General features: G+C 41.5%; 1 protein-coding gene across 2 annotated transcripts in view; it reads right to left on the bottom strand.

Moving 5' to 3' along the window:
* Positions 1-18,382, bottom strand: part of LOC121377092 (solute carrier organic anion transporter family member 4A1-like) — a 182,436-nt gene extending 164,054 nt beyond the window's left edge. Inside the window, exons 1-2 of one of the 2 annotated variants that reach the window (XM_041504968.1) lie at positions 18,098-18,382; positions 9,223-9,385 (exon numbers count right to left, since the gene is read on the bottom strand). The gene's annotated coding sequence lies outside the window, so the exon portion shown is untranslated. The remainder of the gene's footprint in view (positions 1-9,222; positions 9,386-18,097) is intronic. The other variant, XM_041504965.1, reaches the window with a different exon arrangement.
* Positions 18,383-20,681: the final 2,299 nt, after the last annotated feature.

Raw genomic sequence — 20,681 nt, 5'->3', positions numbered from 1 at the left:
AAGTAATGTTGGCTTTCATTTCATTTCTTTTCAACTTATGTTCGTGCTTATATCCAATTAAGGTTCAAGCACGCTGTCCTGGGCACACACCTCAGCTATCTGAGCTGTCTTGTCCAGGACAGTGAGTTAGTGGTTAGTGAGAGATAAGAGGGTGTAGTGGTCTTACACCTACCCACTGAGTCGTTAAAACTTGCTCTGGGTGGGAGCCAGTACCGGCCGGGCTGTGAACCCTGTACCTACCAGTCTGTAGTCCAATGGCTTAACAAACGACACCACCGAGGCAGGTTCACCCAGTCCTCAATAAGGTACTTATTATACTGAACCGGCCTTGGTAGTGCAGTGGTTAAGCCATCGAACTATAAGCTGGTAGGTATAGGGTCCGCAGCCCGGTACCGACACCACCGAGGCAGGTTCACCCAGTCCTCAATAAGGTACTTATTATACTGAACCGGCCTTGGTGGTGCAGTGGTTAAGCCATCGAACTATAAGCTGGTAGGTATAGGGTCCGCAGCCCGGTACCGACACCACCGAGGCAGGTTCACCCAGTCCTCAATAAGGTACTTATTATACTGAACCGGCCTTGGTGGTGCAGTAGTTAAGGCATCGAACTATAAGCTGGTAGGTATAGGGTCCGCAGCCCGGTACCGGCTCCACCGAGGCAGGTTCACCCAGTCCTCAATAAGGTACTTATTATACTGAACCGGCCTTGGTGGTGCAGTGGTTAAGCCATCGAACTATAAGCTGGTAGGTATAGGGTCCGCAGCCCGGTACCGGCTCCACCGAGGCAGGTTCACCCAGTCCTCAATAAGGTACTTATTATACTGAACCGGCCTTGGTGGTGCAGTGGTTAAGCCATCGAACTATAAGCTGGTAGGTATAGGGTCCGCAGCCCGGTACCGACACCACCGAGGCAGGTTCACCCAGTCCTCAATAAGGTACTTATTATACTGAACCGGCCTTGGTGGTGCAGTGGTTAAGCCATCGAACTATAAGCTGGTAGGTATAGGGTCCGCAGCCCGGTACCGACACCACCGAGGCAGGTTCACCCAGTCCTCAATAAGGTACTTATTATACTGAACCGGCCTTGGTGGTGCAGTGGTTAAGCCATCGAACTATAAGCTGGTAGGTATAGGGTCCGCAGCCCGGTACCGGCACCACCGAGGCAGGTTCACCCAGTCCTCAATAAGGTACTTATTATACTGAACCGGCCTTGGTGGTGCAGTGGTTAAGCCATCGAACTATAAGCTGGTAGGTATAGGGTCCGCAGCCCGGTACCGACACCACCGAGGCAGGTTCACCCAGTCCTCAATAAGGTACTTATTATACTGAACCGGCCTTGGTAGTGCAGTGGTTAAGCCATCGAACTATAAGCTGGTAGGTATAGGGTCCGCAGCCCGGTACCGGCACCACTGAGGCAGGTTCACCCAGTCCTCAATAAGGTACTTATTATACTGAACCGGCCTTGGTAGTGCAGTGGTTAAGCCATCGAACTATAAGCTGGTAGGTATAGGGTCCGCAGCCCGGTACCGGCACCACCGAGGCAGGTTCACCCAGTCCTCAATAAGGTACTTATTATACTGAACCGGCCTTGGTAGTGCAGTGGTTAAGCCATCGAACTATAAGCTGGTAGGTATAGGGTCCGCAGCCCGGTACCGGCACCACTGAGGCAGGTTCACCCAGTCCTCAATAAGGTACTTATTATACTGAACCGGCCTTGGTAGTGCAGTGGTTAAGCCATCGAACTATAAGCTGGTAGGTATAGGGTCCGCAGCCCGGTACCGGTACTTACACCACCGAGGCAGGTTCACCCAGTCCTCAATAAGGTACTTATTATACTGAACCGGCCTTGGTGGTGCAGTGGTTAAGCCATCGAACTATAAGCTGGTAGGTATAGGTTCCGCAGCCCGGTACCGGCACCACCGAGGCAGGTTCACCCAGTCCTCAATAAGGTACTTATTATACTGAACCGGCCTTGGTGGTGCAGTGGTTAAGCCATCGAACTATAAGCTGGTAGGTATAGGGTCCGCAGCCCGGTACCGGCACCACCGAGGCCGGTTCACCCAGTCCTCAATAAGGTACTTATTATACTGAACCGGCCTTGGTGGTGCAGTGGTTAAGCCATCGAACTATAAGCTGGTAGGTATAGGGTCCGCAGCCCGGTACCGACACCACCGAGGCAGGTTCACCCAGTCCTCAATAAGGTACTTATTATACTGAACCGGCCTTGGTGGTGCAGTGGTTAAGCCATCGAACTATAAGCTGGTAGGTATAGGGTCCGCAGCCCAGTACCGGCTCCAACCCAGAGCAAGTTCTTAAGGGCTCGATGGGTAGGTGTAAAGCCACTACACCCTCTTCTCTCTCATTAACCACCAACCAACTAATAACTAACCCACTGTCCTGGACAGACAGCCCAGATAGCTGAGGTGTGTGCCCAGGACAGCGTGCTTGAAATGAAATGAAACAATATTACACTGATCCATATACAACTCAGACTTCTGTCTGTTCCAGCCATGACAACTGAAAAGCGTTAGACATATTCCATCTGACAAGCCAACTGGATAGCCAGAGGCCAGTTATACACAGCTCCTTCATGCAGCACCAATTACACACTGACTGCAGAATCTTCACAAATCACACTGTGTGAGTGGCACTCTAACACATAATGCTGATTATCGACTAGACTTGCCAAAGTCCATAGCAATGTCTAAATTTTAAAGGGACAGCTATCGAGTCCTATGGTATATGACTATGGTACATCTAAAGGCTCATACAGACTGTTGCATCTGATGCATCTGCAGTTTGCATTTTGGGCATATATCCAGAGGTGCAGAAATAGAAAATGTTTATCTAGCCCGCTGGTGTAACAGAGGCCGTGGTATGTGCTATCCTGTCTGTGAGATGGCACATATAAAAGATCCCTTGCTGCTAATCGAAAAGAGTAGCCCATGATGTGGTGAAAGCGGGTTTCCACTCAATATCTGTGTGGTCCGTAACCATATGTCTGACACCATATAACTGTAAATAAAATGTGTTGAGTGCGTTGTTAAATAGAACATTTCTTCTTCTTCTCTTGCATGCTCTTCTGATTCTCGGATTAGGTTGGCTGCATGTGCTCCATGGCGCTTGCTGGGATGAGACTTCGAGCCCCTTCTATTCCATCCCCAGCTTTCCACCTCTCTTCGACCATGGGGCGGAATGTAGCCCAGTGGTAAAGCGCTCGCTTGATGCGTGGTCGTCGTTAAATAAAATATTTCCTTTCTTCTTCCTTCCCCAACTTTCGATCCTCCTGTCATGGTTGAAGGAACTGACACAAATCAGAACTTGAACTCAAGACGGGTACATATAAAGCAAATATAAAGCAAAATATCTGAAAAGTCAGTCCTACGCCAGTGGTGTGCCTACAGCAGCTTGCTCTAACATGTAGGTTGAACCATTTCCAAGTCCAACATCCGAGACTATAATTATTATACATAGCAGGCATTGAATTTTGGGATTTTTTTTTTTTCAGGATTCTGCCAGAGTTGTAACATGAAATAATATAGATATTTTGGCTTCTGACCCAATATCTGGTATTCACAGAGGAACAGAATTCCGCTAAATTGGCAGCCTGCATAGCCATGCTCGTGTCCATAACAGTTGCACTTTTAAATTCCCAGAGTAGTACATAGACATAAGGCAAACCCACACAATGCGAGTGTCTCGTCAGGGTAGAAAATGTTTTATTTAACGACGTACTCAACACATTTTACTTATGGTTATATGGTTAAGGACCACACAGGTATTGAGAGAGGAAACCCACTGTCGCCACTTCATGGGCTACTCTTTTCGATTAGCAGCAAGGGATATTTTATATGAACCATCCCACAGACAGGATAGTACATACCATGGCCTTTGTTACACCAGTTGTGGAGCACTGGCTGGAACAAGAAATAGCCCAGTGGGTCCACCGACGGGGATCGATCCCAGACCGACTAGCCACGTTGATATCCATAACAGTTGCACTTTAAATTCCCAGAGTAGTACTCAGACTTACGGTGAAACCACACAATGTGAGTGTCTCATCAGGGAAAAAGGAAGGAAATGTTTTATTCAACGATGCACTCAACACATTTTATTTACGGTTATATCACGTCAGACATATGGTTTAGGACCACACAGATATTGAGAGAGGAAACCCGCAGTCACTGCTTCATGGGCTACTCTTTTCGATTAGCAGCAAGGGATGTTTTATATGAACCATCCCACAGACAAATAGCCCAATGGGTCCACTGACGAGGATCGATCCCAGACCAACCGCACATCAACAGAGCGCATTACCACTGGGCTACGTCCTGCCCCAGTTGCATTTTAAATTCCCAGAGTAGTTCATAAACTAAAGGCGAAACCACACAATGCGAGTGTTTCATCATGAGTGCAGAAAGTACTTGCCCTTCACCAAATGTGAGTAACAATGCTGACAGACAAATTAAAAAATGCAACCACTAAAAGGACCAAAAGAAAGTGGTCGTTATGGACAGGTGGCCTTTATATAGAGGTCCCAAAATATTCAATCGAGACCCTAACATATTTCACTATAAAATCTCATTATTAACTGTTGTAACAGTTTGATTTCCTTTATTAATTCCAATACCCCAATACTTTCTAGCACTTAAACGATCTTTCTCTGACTTCCTGATAACTTCTACTCTACAGTTTGTCGGTGGCATTTTGTTTGACAGTTGGTTCATAAATAAATAACACAAAACTGAAATTTACATTTGTTTAATTTGGATTTATTACTCAAGTGACTCATTATTAGTTTCATGTTGCTGCTAATCCACTGGTATGGTACCTGCATTGGGATTACGTCGCGAACTGCAAACAAAACAATTTTGGTAAACAAAGGTCGCGATTTACCCAAGCATACCATGATACCGGCTTCACTAAATTCATTAATGTTTGCAGCTTGGTGCAAACTGCTTGTGAACAACAATCATGATGATTGACAGTGGGAACTACTCCAGCACCTTGGTTATAATTGCCTTTGATAATACCACAACAATCAGATACCGTAATACTAGTAATACATTCTGCTTTCATAGGCTACAGCCAATGAGAATTCGCCTTGTTATTGAGTAACGATTCGAGCTGAACTATCGAATGCAAATTATACAACCACCGGAACCAAACAGCTGTTGACATTTACCAAATTAACAAAAGGATTAAAATAATGCTTAGTATTAGTAAACATATATTTGTTTACGACAATAAGATCATATGATAACATCACAATAAGTTGGGTTTTTTGTCGAGTCAGTCAACTCGCCAAACGTTCCGGTCACATGACACAACAATGACGGCATTGCAGAAAACAATGGGATTTACTGGGAACTAAATCGCTGAACGATCAAATGTGGTGGGAAGAATTTGATTTCTTAAAAATAATATTTTGGCCGCTAATGCAGATTCTGACCTTATATTTGCTAACAAATAATGGCCGCTGGCCGCGTTGGACAGGTTGCCGTTCTATAGAGGTCAAATAAAGAAAGAAATTTGTTGGGGGGATTTCAGGGTGGCCGTTATGAACAGGTGGCCATTATATAGAGGTGGCCATTAGACCAAGTCCAACTGTACTAGTCTGACAGGTGATCTGTCTTTTTCTGACTGACAGTAGTTGTTTTTTTTTTGTTTTTTTTTGCATCGAATCCACAACTGTGCATTAGCTATGTCAGAATTCCAAACCATTCAAACAAACAGTTCAAAATTATGATGTAATACGCAAACATATCTGTATCGCACTGACAATAGACCACTTCGGAGTTCTGAACTGCTTAAGCACAGTTTTCCGAAAATAACTGGTCAAAGGTCTTAAAAATGGATTGTTTACGTTTAAAGTATGTTGGCAGTGTATTTTAACTAGATCGTTCTGTTAAATACTTGTTTACATTTAAAGTATGTTGGCAGTGTATTTTAACTAGATCGTTCTGTTAAATACTTGTTTACGTTTAAAGTATGTTGGCAGTGTATTTTAACTAGATCGTTCTGTTAGATACTTGTTTACATTTAAAGTATGTTGGCAGTGTATTTTAACTAGATCGTTCTGTTAGATACTTGTTTACGTTTAAAGTATGTTGGCAGTGTATTTTAACTAGATCGTTCTGTTAGATACTTGTTTACGTTTAAAGTATGTTGGCAGTGTATTTTAACTAGATCGTTCTGTTAGATACTTGTTTACGTTTAAAGTATGTTGGCAGTGTATTTTAACTAGATCGTTCTGTTAGATACTTGTTTACGTTTAAAGTATGTTGGCAGTGTATTTTAACTAGATCGTTCTGTTAGATACTTGTTTACGTTTAAAGTATGTTGGCAGTGTATTTTAACTAGATCGTTCTGTTAAATACTTGTTTGATGACCCTTGAATTTTGTAAATCTATAGGCTGGCGGATTAGTAACAATTCTGGCGGGCTAGTAAATTTTCGATGGTTCTGGTCTGGCGGGCTAGTGAAATACTTTCTATTTCTGCACCCATGCTCATATGAGAATAGGCACAATTACAAACAGCCGATTGCACAGCAACCGATGATATCATGTTGGTCTTGTCAATCAGCTATTCTTGTTGGTTTTCTCTGTCATTATCTGTGTGGTCCTTAACCATATGTCCAAACCCCATATAAATGTAATTAAATTGTGCTGAAATGTATCATTAAATGAAACATTCCCTTATTCCAGTTACGGAATAACTGGTATATAATAAAAAAATAAAAAAAAAATAAAAAAATGAGTCCACTAACTGGGATCGATCCTATATCCCACCACACATAAGAAAGGTTCTTTAACAGCGAGCTAGATTCCCCCTAATCTTGAAAGAACCGTTATCATACATGTTGGTGCAGTATGCCCTGGTGCACTATCTGACTGGCTGTGCAGGAGAACGCTCCCTGGCGACAGCTATCAATTACAACTGATAACACGAAACTCCATCATGCTGTCACTGCAAGGTGCTAACAGCAATCTTCAAGTGCCACATCCAGTTTCCAGAATGTCAGCTTTGTAACTGGGTTACATCAAACACGAGAAGAATATAAAAGGTTGCCAAAAATGGTATCATTTTTGCCTGTAGATATTTAAATATTTAACAAAATTTTAATTAAAAGTTAAAGTTTGTTTTGTTTAACAACACCACTAGAGCACACTGATTAATAAATCATTGGCTATTGGATGTCAAACAATTGGCAATTTTTGACTCGTAGTCATTTTTCCTAATGCAGTAAGGGAACTTTTATATGCACTTTCCCACAGACGGGAAAGCACATACCACGGCCGTTGACCAGTTGTGGTGCACTGGTTGGGAAAAACCCAAACAGGGTGGTTCAACCCTGCAACGCAAGCACTTCAAGTGAGAACTCAAACAACTGAGTAAAATCCTGCCCCCTAAACATTTGAATTTGTCAAGGTTTCACATAGACTTTTGACTGTGTGTTTGTTTTCTATATAGAGGATAATAAACGAGTTACCAGTTAATATCAAATTTATGTCCCGAGTAAAATAATTTTCAGTTGTCACAAGCTTTAGCAAGTGACAAATGAAAATTATTTCACAAGGGACATAAATTTGATAATAACTGGTACCGAGTTTGTTATTCTATTTATTACCTCAGCTATTTTTTCTCTAAAAGCCTTTATTCTTGACGCACATGCACGAAGGCCAACCTGTATAGGAACGATGTAAACCACTTTACGCACTGTTCTGAGAATTACTATAATGTTGTAATTTAATCACGTTCATAGATAATTTTAAAAAACACAAGCTCTCTTTATTCTGCTTCCAAATCTATAATGAATTGCATTAAAATGACATTTTGTTATTAATTTAACACCAAAAACAGAGACCTGTAAAGGCAAACTCTTTAAACTACATGATGTCATTTTGTGTGTTTGTCAAATCGTGATGACATCATATTTAGTACCGACAAGGTCATTGGTTTGTAAGCATCAAACTGTCCAATAGTATTGTTCGTTAGACCAATGCAGAATATTTCTCACTGAGAAAATATGGAAAATATTTCCCCTGTTATGAGTGACTGCTGGGGTAATAAAGATTGATATTCAGACCGAGAGTGGAATTTCAACACCAAACAATGATTAGGCTTGTTTGTTTTCTAGATACTGAGATCCAGATTTGAAATTTACTACAAAGTAATAATGTTAATGTCAAAATTCGAATGTTTATTGTTACTGAAATAATATGTACATATGATTGTGTATATTGTCTGACATTTATGTACATGTGACACAGTTGTCAAGTACGAATATATTAAAGTTGGTAAAATATATTTTTTAATTAAAGGGACATACCCTAGTTTTTAAACACTAAGGCATATTTTTGACTATTAGAAAAAAAAAAGAAAGAAAGAAAGAAATGTTTTATTTAACGACACACTCAACACATTTTATTTACGGTTATATGGTGTCAGACATATGGTTAAGGACCACACAGATTTGAGAGGAAACCCACTGTCGCCACTACATGGGCTACTCTTTCTGATTAGCAGCAAGAGATCTATTATTTGTGCTTCCCACAGGCAGGATAGCACAAACCATGGCCTTTGTTGAACCAGTTATGGATCACTGGTCGGTGCAAGTGGTTTACACCTACTCATTGAGCCTTGCGGAGCACTCACTCAGGGTTTGGAGTCGGTATCTGGATTAAAAATCCCATGCCTCGACTGGGATCCGAACCCAGTACCTACCAGCCTATAGACTGATGGCCTACCACGACGCCACCGAGGCCGGTCATAAAATTTATGAAGCAAAACTAAAAAATACATATTATAATTTTTTTTTTTTTTTTTAACCTAAGCAATGCTACATTTTCATTTGTTTTTCCATCCAGTGCCACGAGTTGTCAGTCACGTTAAATTACAGACTGAAAACTCTTTGCAATATTTATAGAAAATCCTTTTCTTCATGAAATTAATTTATGTACAAAAAAAATAAAAAATAATACTTTTTAAAAATCTAAGCAGTCCAACATTTTTACTTGTTTTCCAACCAGCAGTGCCATGTGTAGTCAGTCAAGCCAAATTGCAGACTGAGAACTCGGAAGGGGGAATATTTATAAAAAAACACAAAACATGTCAATATTGTCAAACAGCCACCATAGTATTTCTACACAACACTGCACACAGACTGGGAAATGGAGGCAGGTTATGGTGACCTTCCCCAGTTAATCATTCACATTTACCTGTAGCCGCTAGCCCAAGAGAATTTCTATTCTCAGAGTTCCGCCGCCACGCTGCTCATCCCTGCTAATAATGTAATCCGGTGATTTACGACTCCGTTTTATTTCCTCCAGTCCTGAAGAGCTTGGTAAATACTTCAGATTGCATCAGTAGAATTCCATCAATCTGAAATACATTACAAGAGGTTACAAAATGAAAGACACTCTTTTTACTGCCATGTGTAGCGGTAGAGTGACTGCCCACCTGAGGAACGGCAGGTTCTAGGAGGGGAGTGGGGGAGGGGAGTGGGATCTACATGTAGCTCTGTCGGTACTTTGGTCACAAGATCGAACCTCCTCGGTGGACCCATTTGCTGGTATATCAAAGGCTGTGGTATGTGCTGTCCTGTATGTGGTAGACTGCCCACTTGAGGTACAGCAGGTTCTAGGAGGGGAGTGGGATCTACATGTAGCTCTGTCAGTACTTTGGTTGCAAGATTGAACCTCCTCGGTGGACCCATTCGCTGGTATATCAAAGGTTGTGGTATGTGCTGTCATGTATGTGGTAGACTGCCCACTTGAGGTACGGCAGGTTCTAGGAGGGGAGTGGGGGAGGGGAGTGGGATCTACATGTAGCTCTGTCGGTAATTTGGTCGCAAGATCAAATCTCCTCAGTGGACCCATTCGCTAGTATATTAAATGCTGTGGTATGTGCTGTCCTGTATGGGTAGACTGCACACTTGAGATATGGCAGGTTCAGGGGGGAGGATCTACATGTAGCTCTGTCAATACTTTGGTCGCAAGATCAAACCTCTTCGGTGGACCCATTCATGGTGTATCATGACTGGTATATCAAAGACTGTGGTATAATGTGCTGTCCTGTATGTGGTAGAGTGCACACTTGAGGTACCGCAGGTTCCAGGGTCAATGCTCCTTGGTGGATAATTTGAGGATGGGATTTAGCTTGTGCTGTCCTGTCCTGTGGCGGAGTGCTCACTTGAGGAACAGCAGGTTCTAGGGTCAATGCCACTCAGTGGATAATTTGGGGTGAGGATCTATATGTATGTGGACCCATTCACTGGTATATCACGGCTGGTTCACCAAAAGCTATGGTATGTGCTGTCCTGTCTGTGAGAGATTGTCCACCAAGACTTGAGGCAAGGCTGGTCCTAGGGTCAATGCCACTTGTTGGATAAGGGGGTCCGATCTACATGTAGCTCTGTCGATACTGTGGTCGCAAGATTGAACCTCCTCTATTGACCTATTCACTGATTGGTATATCAAAGGCTCCTGTATATGCTGTCCTGTTTGTGGCAGAGTGCCCACTTCAGGAATGATAAGTCCTAGGGTCAAAACCCCTTGATGGATGGGGGTTGGGGTGTAATTGATCTGTCAGTACTTTGGTGGCAAAAACCGAACTTCATCGATGGACCCATTCACTGACTGGTATATCAAAGGCTGTGGTATGTGCTGTTCTGTCCTGACTGTAGTATAGTACCCACATGAGGTATGAGAGGTTCTAGGATTAATGCCCCGTGGTGGATATGGGAACACTCGCCCGAGGTGCTTTAGTTGCGGGATCAAAACTCCTCGGTGGACCCATTCTCCCATTGTTTTGTTCCTCCATTCCAACCAGTGCCCCATGACTGGCATATGAAAGATCATGGTATGTGCTGTCCTGTCAGTGGCAAAGTTTATATAAAAGATCCCTTGCTGCTAATGGAAAATGTAGCAGGTTTCCTCTCTAAGACTATATCTCAGAACTATCAAATGTTTGACATCCAATAGCCACTATTTCTCGCTCCAGCCAGTGCACCATGACTGGTACATCAAAGGTTGTGGTATGTGCTATCCTGTCTATGGGACGGTGCATATAAAAGATCCCTTGCTGCTAATTGAAAACATTAGCCCATGAAGTGGCGACAGTGGGTTTCCTCTCTCAATATCTTTGTGGTCTTTAACCATGTGTCTGACGCCATATCACCGTAAATAAAATGTGTTAAGTGCGTCGTTAAATAAAACATTTCTTTCTTTCTTTGATCAATATAGAGGTTTGTTATCTTAAATTAATGCAATTTAGTGTCGGAGGCTCCAAAGACTTTTCATCAGCCATTATTGTTTTCATTAACTATACTTGATATATTTTAAATCGTTTTACGTTGTTTTACATCTTTAGTGTTAATTTATGAAACTTTATTTTTATTATTATTATTTTATATATTCTGATACCATAAAACCGTAAATAAAATGTGTTGAGTGCATCATTAAATAAAGCATTTCCTTCCTTCCTTCCTTCCTTCCAATAGCCAATGTGCTCTAGTGGTGATGTTAAACAAAGCAAACTTCAAAACTCCTCGGTGGATAAATGCATTTTGTTTTTTCTAGTTCCAGTCGGTACTCCATTACAAGGAATGCCATTAAACAGCAGATGCTCAAGATTTGTGGCCGACTGTTTAAAAAAAAATGTGCCAGGTATAGAATTACCAGGAATAAAATTAATGCTTCCCAACTAAGTGGTATTTCTACATTATAATTTATGCATGTTGATAACCGTGTGATATGCATCTGGAAGCCCAACCCTGGTAATTAATGTATGACACTATTATTTAAGACATTAGTAAACCAATGAAAATGCATCATTCTTACTAAGTTATAGGCTTAGCAGATGGTAATAGAGTTCAAGTTAAAAGTTTGTTTTGTTTAATAACACCACTAGAGCACATTGATTTATTAATCATCGGCTATTGGATGTCAAACATTTGGTAATTTTTACAGATTCTTAGAGAGGAAACCTGCTACACTTTTCTCAAAAATTAGTACATGTAGCAAGGGATCTTTTATATGCACCATCTCACAGACAGGATAGTGCATACCATGGTGTTTGGTATACCAGTCTTGGTGCACTGGCTGGAACAAGAAATAGCCCAACGGGCCCACCGATCCTAGACCGACTGTGCATCAAGCAAGAGCTTTACCACTGGGCTACATACATCCCAGCCCAGTGATAACTGCTGCCAGTAATTTAATTTTCACCTGTGTTATTTCATGTCTTAATGGGACCGGCCTCGGTGGCGTCGTGGTTAGGCCATCGGTCTACAGGCTGGTAGGTTCTGGGTTCGGATCCCAGTCGAGGCATGGGATTTTTAATCCAGATACCGACTCCAAACCCTGAGTAAGTGCTCCGCAAGGCTCAATGGGTAGGTGTGAACCACTTGCACCGACCAGTGATCCATAACTGGTTCAACAAAGGCCATGGTTTGTGCTATCCTGCCTGTGGGAAGCGCAAATAAAAGATCCCTTGTTGCTAATCGGAAAGAGTAGCCCATATAGTGGCGACAGCGGGTTTCCTCTCAAAATCTGTGTGGTCCTTAACCATATGTCTGACGCCATATAACTGTAAATAAAATGTGTTGAGTGCGTTGTTAAATAAAACATTTCTTTCTTTCATGTCTTAATGATATCACTGACAACCAAGCTAGAGATCTTAGAAATGTCGTAGGCTATGACGTCACTGTGACACATGTCATAGCCACCAGTGGTTTTACAGTATCTTAGGATTAAGATAGCTGGTAAATATGTGCCCTGACCAGCAAGGGATCTTATATGCACCATCCCACAGACACGATAGCACATACCACTGCCTAAGTATATGCTGTGCCCAAATTAGTGTGATCTAAAGCCTTGTCACACTGGACACAAACAAACACATGCAAGTGCATATAATGTCCAGACATCTTCCTGGTCTTACACAAGGTTTGATCTTCATGTATCTGTACCAAACCTGTCCTTCAGTGGTTATAAAATAAAGTTAGTTTTGTTTAACAACACCACTAGAGCACACTGATTTAGTAATCATCAGCTATTGGACATCAAACATTTGGTAATTTTGACAGACATAGAAAGAAAACCCACTACTTTTTACCATTAGTACCAAGGGATCTTTTATATGCACCATCCCACAGACTGGATAGCACATGCATACCACAACCTGGCTGCACTAGTTGTGACGAAAAATAGCCATATGGGCTCATCGACGGGGATCGATCCAAAAACCGACTGTGCATCAGGTGAGTGGGTTTACTAATGGGCTATGTCCCACCATGATCAATAACGGGTTACGCAAAAATAAAATGGGTTACCTGAATTGGTTTTTGTATAACCCAGGAACGGTATGTGCAAATTTCCAATACTCAGAGGCCAGAATATGAAAAGGAAGGAAGGAAGGAAATGTTTTATTTAACGACGCACTCAACACATTTTATTTACAGTTATATGGTGTCAGACATATGGTTACGGACCACACAGATTTTTTTAGAGGAAACCCGCTGTCGCCACATAGGCTACTCTTTTATGACAGCCAGCAAGGGATCTTTTATTTGCGCTTCCCATAGGCAGGATAGCACAAACCATGGCCTTTGATGAACCAGTTATGGATCACTGGTCGGTGCAAGTGGTTTACACCTACCCATTGAGCCTTGCAGAGCACTCACTCAGGGTTTGGAGTCGGTATCTGGATTAAAAATCCCATGCCTCGACTGGGATCCGAACCCAGTACCTACCAGCCTGTAGACCGATGAACTGCCACGACGCCACCGAGGCCGGTATGAAAAGGAAGGAAGGAAATGTTTTATTTTAATGATGCACTCAACACATTTTATTTAGTTATATGGCGTCGGAGAATATGAAAAGAGACATAATTTCACACTGGACACAGACACATGCAAATGCACGTGCAGGGTTTCTGCCAGAGGGTAAAACGGGTATGGCGCCATACCCAAATGTTTGCAGATTTTATTTTTTAAAGTTAATCTTTTGACACAATTATGATTTTTAAAAACCCTAATCCTAACCCTAACCCATTTTCTTTCTGAGGGAGGCCCCCCCATACCCCCTGTCGACTGTGGTTGCATTCAGCACACACATTGTAAATATTCAATTCCATAGTGCCATTCTCAAAAATTTCTTTCTGGCAGAAACACTGATGTGATGTCCAAACAGCTTCCTGGTTTTACACGAGGCGTTGATCTTCATGTATCTGTACCAAACCTGTCCTTCAGTGGTTATAGGGCAATCGTATGGGGCGACCCTATGGATCTTGATTTTATTGATAACTCCAGTCTATAAATGAAATCAATAGGAGAATGTGGAGGCGAGCTCAAGTGTTTGTCCGAACCGGTGTCGCACAAATCACATTTACATGTTAACGAAAACACTCCGGCCTCCAACACACTCATCCACTTGTGCTCAAACACCAGCCTTAGAAGAAAGGAATGTGTCATGATGACTCAGCACATTTTAAACTACGGTATATTGAAAAAACGTGTGTTTTGTTCATCACTAGTGCACATTGATATATTAATCATCAGCTATTGCATGTCAAACATTTGGTAATTTTTACATATTGACTTGGAGAAAGAAATGGAGTCAGACATATAGTTAAGGACCACAGGGATATTGAGAGGAAACCCGATGTCGTCACTTCATGAGCTACTCTTTTTTCGATTAGAAGCAAGGGATCTTTTATATGCAACATCCCACAGACAGGGTAGTACATACCATGGCCTTTTATATACCCTTCGTGGTGCACTGGCTGAAGTGTTTAATGATGACTCAACACATTTTAAACTACGACTATATAAAAAAAAGTGTTTTGTTCATCACTAGTACACCTTGATTTATTAATCATTGGCGCCTATTAGATGTAAAACATTTGGTAATTTTTACAAATAGACTTAAAGAAGAAACCTGCTACATTTTTAAATTAGTAGCAAGGTGGGGTCCGCAATTTAGCTACATGTAATTCAGTTGAATGCTCGCTTGAGGTGTTTGCATTGCAGGATCGAGCCACCTTGGTGGATTCATTCACCTGATTGGGGGTTTTCTAGAATTGCAGGATCGAACCACCTTGGTGGATCCATTCACCTGATTGGGGATTTTCTAGAATTGCAGGATCGAACCACCGTGGTGGATCCATTCACCTGATTGGAGTTTTTCTAGAATTGCAGGATCAAACCACCTCAGTGGATCCGTTCAAATGTCAGGGTTTTTTTCTCTTTCCAACCAGTGCACCGCAACTAGTCAAAGGCCATGGTATGTGCTTTTCTGTCTGTGGGAAAGTACATATAAAAGATCCTTTGCTGCATTAGAAAAAAATGTAGTGGGTTTCCTCTGCATGATGACTACATGTCAGTTACCAAATGTTTGACATGCAATAGCCAATGATTAATTAATCACTGCTCTAGTGGTGTCGTTAAACAAACCAAACTTTAATTTAGTAGCAAGGGATCTTTTATATGAACCATCCCATATTTATAAACAGGATAGCACAAACCACAGCCATTGATATACCAGTCTTGGTGCACTGGCCGGAATAAACAATAGCCCAGTGGGTCCATCGATGGGGATTGATCCTTGACTAATCGTGCATCAGGCGAGCGCTTTACCACTGGGCTACAATTATGCTATTTGTACACTGGGATCCCTCCTAGAATGTGGGAACCCCGGACCGGGATTTCATTAACCTGTGGTATCCCGGCCTATCACGCTGGGATCCTGGGATGATTTTCACCTCGGTGGTTCCTGATAACATATAATTATTTCAGTAAATGCAAGAAAAAAAAATCAAATTCATTGTGCAATACCAAAATCCAACCTGTGTAGGTTTAGTGTGCCAGTTTGTTCATGTTTATAGATATTATTTCAGTACAAGATCTATATAACCTAGCTTCACACGAGAGAGTTTAGATAGGGATTGATAGCCTTATTCTGGGCTTTCACCCCTCCAAAAATAAGACACATAAATCAACTTGTGAAAAGGGCTTTGGGTACAAACCGCTACATGAATGCGAACCGATAGCTTATCCCACCAGCCTCGGTGGCACAGTGGTTAAGCCATCGGACTATAGGCTGGTAAGTACAGGGTTCGCAGCTCGGTACCGGCTCCAACCCAGAGCGAGTTCTTAAGGTCTCAATGTGTAGGTGTAAGACCACTACACCCTCTTCTCTCTCACTAACCAACTAATAACTAACTCTTTGTCCAGGACAGACAGCGCAGATAGCTGAGGTGTGTGTGTGCCCAGGACAGCGTGCTAGAACCTTAATTGGATAAAAGCACGAAAATAAGTTGAAATGAAATGAAAGATTAACCCAGGCTGGTTGGAATGAGTTACATATGTGTTCAAAATGTTGCATTCAAAATGTATGACCAATAGTGCTTATTTCATTTATTTTCCACTATTAATTTCTGAGCTTATATCTAATTAAGGTTCAAGCGTGCTGTGCTGGGCACACACCTCAGCTATCTGGGCAGTCTGTTGAGGACAGTCGGTTAGTGGTTAGTAAATTATTAGTGGTTAGTGGAAAAAGTTTTGGTTTAGCCAACTTTCAGAAATAAAGAGTATTTCCATGAAATTTATTAAAATATGGTTAACTTGAGGAATATTTTATTAGCCAAAGACTAAATTTTCAGTTATTTTGTATAAAAACAAGTATTTTGAAAATACTGTGACAGCAATACATGTCCCCTACCGGGCCCAAAAATTTTTTGTATCTCCTAAATTCAAGGGCCATAACTCTGAAAAGTGGGTAAATCACCATGAAATTTCAACTTGATCTGTAAAGCTATATATACAAATGAAAAAGCTATATTAAAAAAAAAAAATTGACATCTCCAGGCATTGCAAAAATCCTGAAAACAAATGTTTACATCTCCTAAGTTCAAGGGTCATAAATGGGTAAATCACCAAGAAAGTCAAACTCAATCTGTAACAGTATGTGAAAAAAGTAAAGTTTGTTTTATCTAATGATGCCAGTATGTGAAAAACCTATACACAAAATTTCTGCTCAATATCTAACGGTCTTCTAGAAAAAAAAGTCCCTCCACCCCCACCCCCCAATCAATGTCTACTTGCTTCCACTGTGCCTATGTGTGTGGAATCCATGTCAATGTAATGTTTTTTTTTAAAATCTAACAGTAATTGAAGGTAGCAGAGTAATTTATGTATTTGTTAACAATTTGGTTCGGACTTTAGGTAAAAATAAACAGGCACCTATTGCATTACGTAATTCATTAACAATCATTGTTGTGCAGTCTTATCAGATACTATCATTCATGGGACAGGATGTAGCCCAGTGGTAAAGTGCTCGCTTGATGCACAGTCAGTCTAGGATCGATCCCCGTCGGTGGGCCCATTGGGTTATTTCTCATTCCAGCCAGTACACCATGACTGGTATATCAACGGCTGTGGTATATGCTATCCCGTCTGTGGGATGGTGCATATAAAAGATCCCTTGCTACTAATGGGAAAAAAATGTAGCAGGTTTCCTCTCTAAGACTATATGTCAAAATAACCAAATGTTTGACATCCAATAGCCAGTGGCGGATCTGGAAAATCCATTTGGGGGGGGGCAGTGACATGAGGTGGAATGTCAAGAGAACTTTGGGGGAGGTTTTGAGGTGGATTGTAAAAAAAAAAAATAATATATATATATATATATATATATATATATATATATATATATATATATATATATAATAAAATTATAACTATCGCAAAATTTAGGGGAGGGCCCCCTTAGATCCGCTTCGGATTGCCGATGATTACCAAATCAATGTGCTCTGGTGGTGTCGTAAAACAAAACTACTTTTTTTCTATTAGTCATGAACGTTAACAGGCATGTTTATTTCTACCGTTACGGCACTTATTCGTTCATGTGTCAAAGATTACAATCATGATGCGACAAGTGTGTTGCACATCTCTGACATATTCTACTTCCCTATCCACTTGTTTTATCTCACAGTTAGTTAGAACTGCATAACAACAGTTAATTATGTAAATAATTGTCAGATCATATTGCCCACGTTATACTGTAACACTAATTTTAACTGGTCAAATCTTACCTCATAATACATTGGCCGATCTCAAATAATGAACGTTGATACAATACGACTCAGTCAGATAAAGTCATGTGCACCACGTAACCGATAATTTCATAATCACTGCGCCATTAATGTCATCACGACTGTACGCATGTAAACAAACTACCACGCAAATAACTCCCGCCAGAAAATAGCTCAAAAACACCGGCGCTTCGTCACAAAGCCCGGTAACGAATGACTGCTTTAATAAGCGACACTCGAGTGATGGCACGCGCCAAAGCCCGCCAATCGTCTAGTGGTACAGCCTAAAATGCAGAACTGCTGAATGTATTATAGTTAGTTGTGACTGGAGAGTTCCGTGATTCCAGGGGAATCAGGCAGGCTGGGCAACTAGGTCTGAGTTGTATACATACAGGCAGAGCTATTTGTGTGGCTGTTTGTACACACTAGTGTACCAGACGTTTAACGAGTTAGGCTGTATGATATGGTGCCCAGAGTTGCACTCTCTGAAAGGGGTAGCATGATAATCGCAGTGAAAGAAAGAAAGAAAGGTTTTATTTAACGACGCACTCAACACATTTTATTTACGGTTATATGGAAAGAAGGAATTGTTTTATTTGACTACGCACTCAACAAACTTTATTTACGGTTATATGGAAGGAAGGAATTGTTTTATTTGAATACGCACTCAACACATTTTATTTACGGTTATATGGCAGGAAGGAATTGTTTTATTTGACTACGCACTCAACAAACTTTATTTACGGTTATATGGAAGGAAGGAATTGTTTTATTTGACTACGCACTCAACACATTTTATTTACGGTTATATGGCGTCTGGCATATGGTTAAGGACCACCACATAGATATCAGGGCCGTACCCTGACCAAAATCCATGGGGGGGGGCACTAAATTTTATAAATAATTTTTAATATACTATAAACATTAAACATTTCTATGCTATTACTGGAGATATATTAAAAAAAAAAAAAGGACAAGATTCTCAGGGGGGCAGCTGCCCCCCCTGCCCCCCCGGAGGGTACGGCCCTGGATATTGAGGGACGAAACCCGCTGTCGCCACTTTGAATGGGCTACTCTTTTCAATTAGCAGCAAGGGATCTTTTATATGCACCATCCCACAGACAGGATAGTACATACCACGGCATTTGCTATACCAGTTGTGGAGCACTATCTGGAACGAGAAAGCCCAATGGGTCCACCGACGGGGATCGATCCTAGACCGACTGCGCATCGAGCGAACGCTTTATCACTGGGCTACGTCCCGCCCCTTTTAGCATACGGGGTCTAGACTGTGATGAGCAAAGTGTATAGTGGGGTGGAATCATGCTTCCCCGGCAACCCCAACACTAATCTTACTGTCCACTCTGGCCCGTAGGGGCGAGGCGTAGCCCAGTGGTACAGCGCTCGCTTGATGCGCGGTCGGTTTGGGATCGATCCTCGTCAGTGGGCCCATTGCGCTATTTCTCCAGCTAGTGCACCACGACTGGTGCATCAAAGGCCGTGGGATGTGCTATCCTGTCTATAGGATGGTGCATATAAAATATCCTTTGCTGCTAATCGAAAAGTGTAGCCCATGAAGTGGCGACAGCGGGTTCCCTCTCTCAATATCTGTGTGGTCCTTAACCATATGTCTGACGCCATATAACCGTAAATAAAATGTGTTGAGTGCGTCGTTAAATAAAACATTTCCTTCCTTCCTCTGGCCCGTAGCCCATTGAAAAACACGAACAAACAAACAAACCAATAACAACACGAAAAGAACAAATATAGGCCAGGGCCGTAGCTAGTGCCCCCCCCCCCCCCCCCCCCCCCCCCCGAAAAATTCCCGAAAGCATTATAGAAACTTAAAGAAAATTCACTTCTTAACTGTTTAGGTAGTACTAAACCAAATAACTTCCGGCTGGGTCAAAGTTCGAGGTGCAGCGAACTTTTGACAGAGAAGTGAACACCACAGGTCCTGTGATTGGTTATAAATGTGAGTGTGTTGGTTGTAAAAAATAATAGTTTCATCTGGGTAAAATAAATATGCAATTTTATTTTATCTAGTACCAATGTGTCAAGTAGCCTTGTGCGTGAAACATGTATGGGGTAAAAAAAAGTACTTGAATTTTGTGCGGAACTATGGTAGTCATAGACGTTACCGTTATCTCAGAAAAAAGCAGCTTAACCCCCATTTTTTTCTAATTCACTTTAAGTGTGAGGGGTGGTAGTATTTATATCCGTGGCGTTTATGTCGATTGATACGCTGCAGGTAGGAGTTTTAGCCACATATGTTACTATTGTCGTCTATGGGATTTGATTTGGTAGTATACACCCTATAAGGAGTTTTAGACTATTGACTACTCAGTTGGCCCCCCCCCCCCCCAAAAAAAAAAAAAAAATCCTAGCTACGGCCCTGTAGGAATATATATTATTGTGTTTCTAGAAGCGTTCAGCTTATTTTTTTTCTCTCTTTTTTTTTTTTTTTTTTTTCCTTTAAAAAACCCCCCAAAACTACATTTTTACACTTTATTCTTATTAAAAAAAATAATAATAATAAATACGTTTAATAAAAATAGGGTTGGCCTCTTTTTTTTTGGATTGG

The sequence above is a fragment of the Gigantopelta aegis genome, chromosome 7 (genome assembly GCF_016097555.1).
Source record: "Gigantopelta aegis isolate Gae_Host chromosome 7, Gae_host_genome, whole genome shotgun sequence".
Classification (NCBI taxonomy): domain Eukaryota; kingdom Metazoa; phylum Mollusca; class Gastropoda; order Neomphalida; family Peltospiridae; genus Gigantopelta; species Gigantopelta aegis.
Note: the sequence above shows the minus strand (reverse complement) of the source record. Positions and strands in the feature narration are given on the sequence as shown.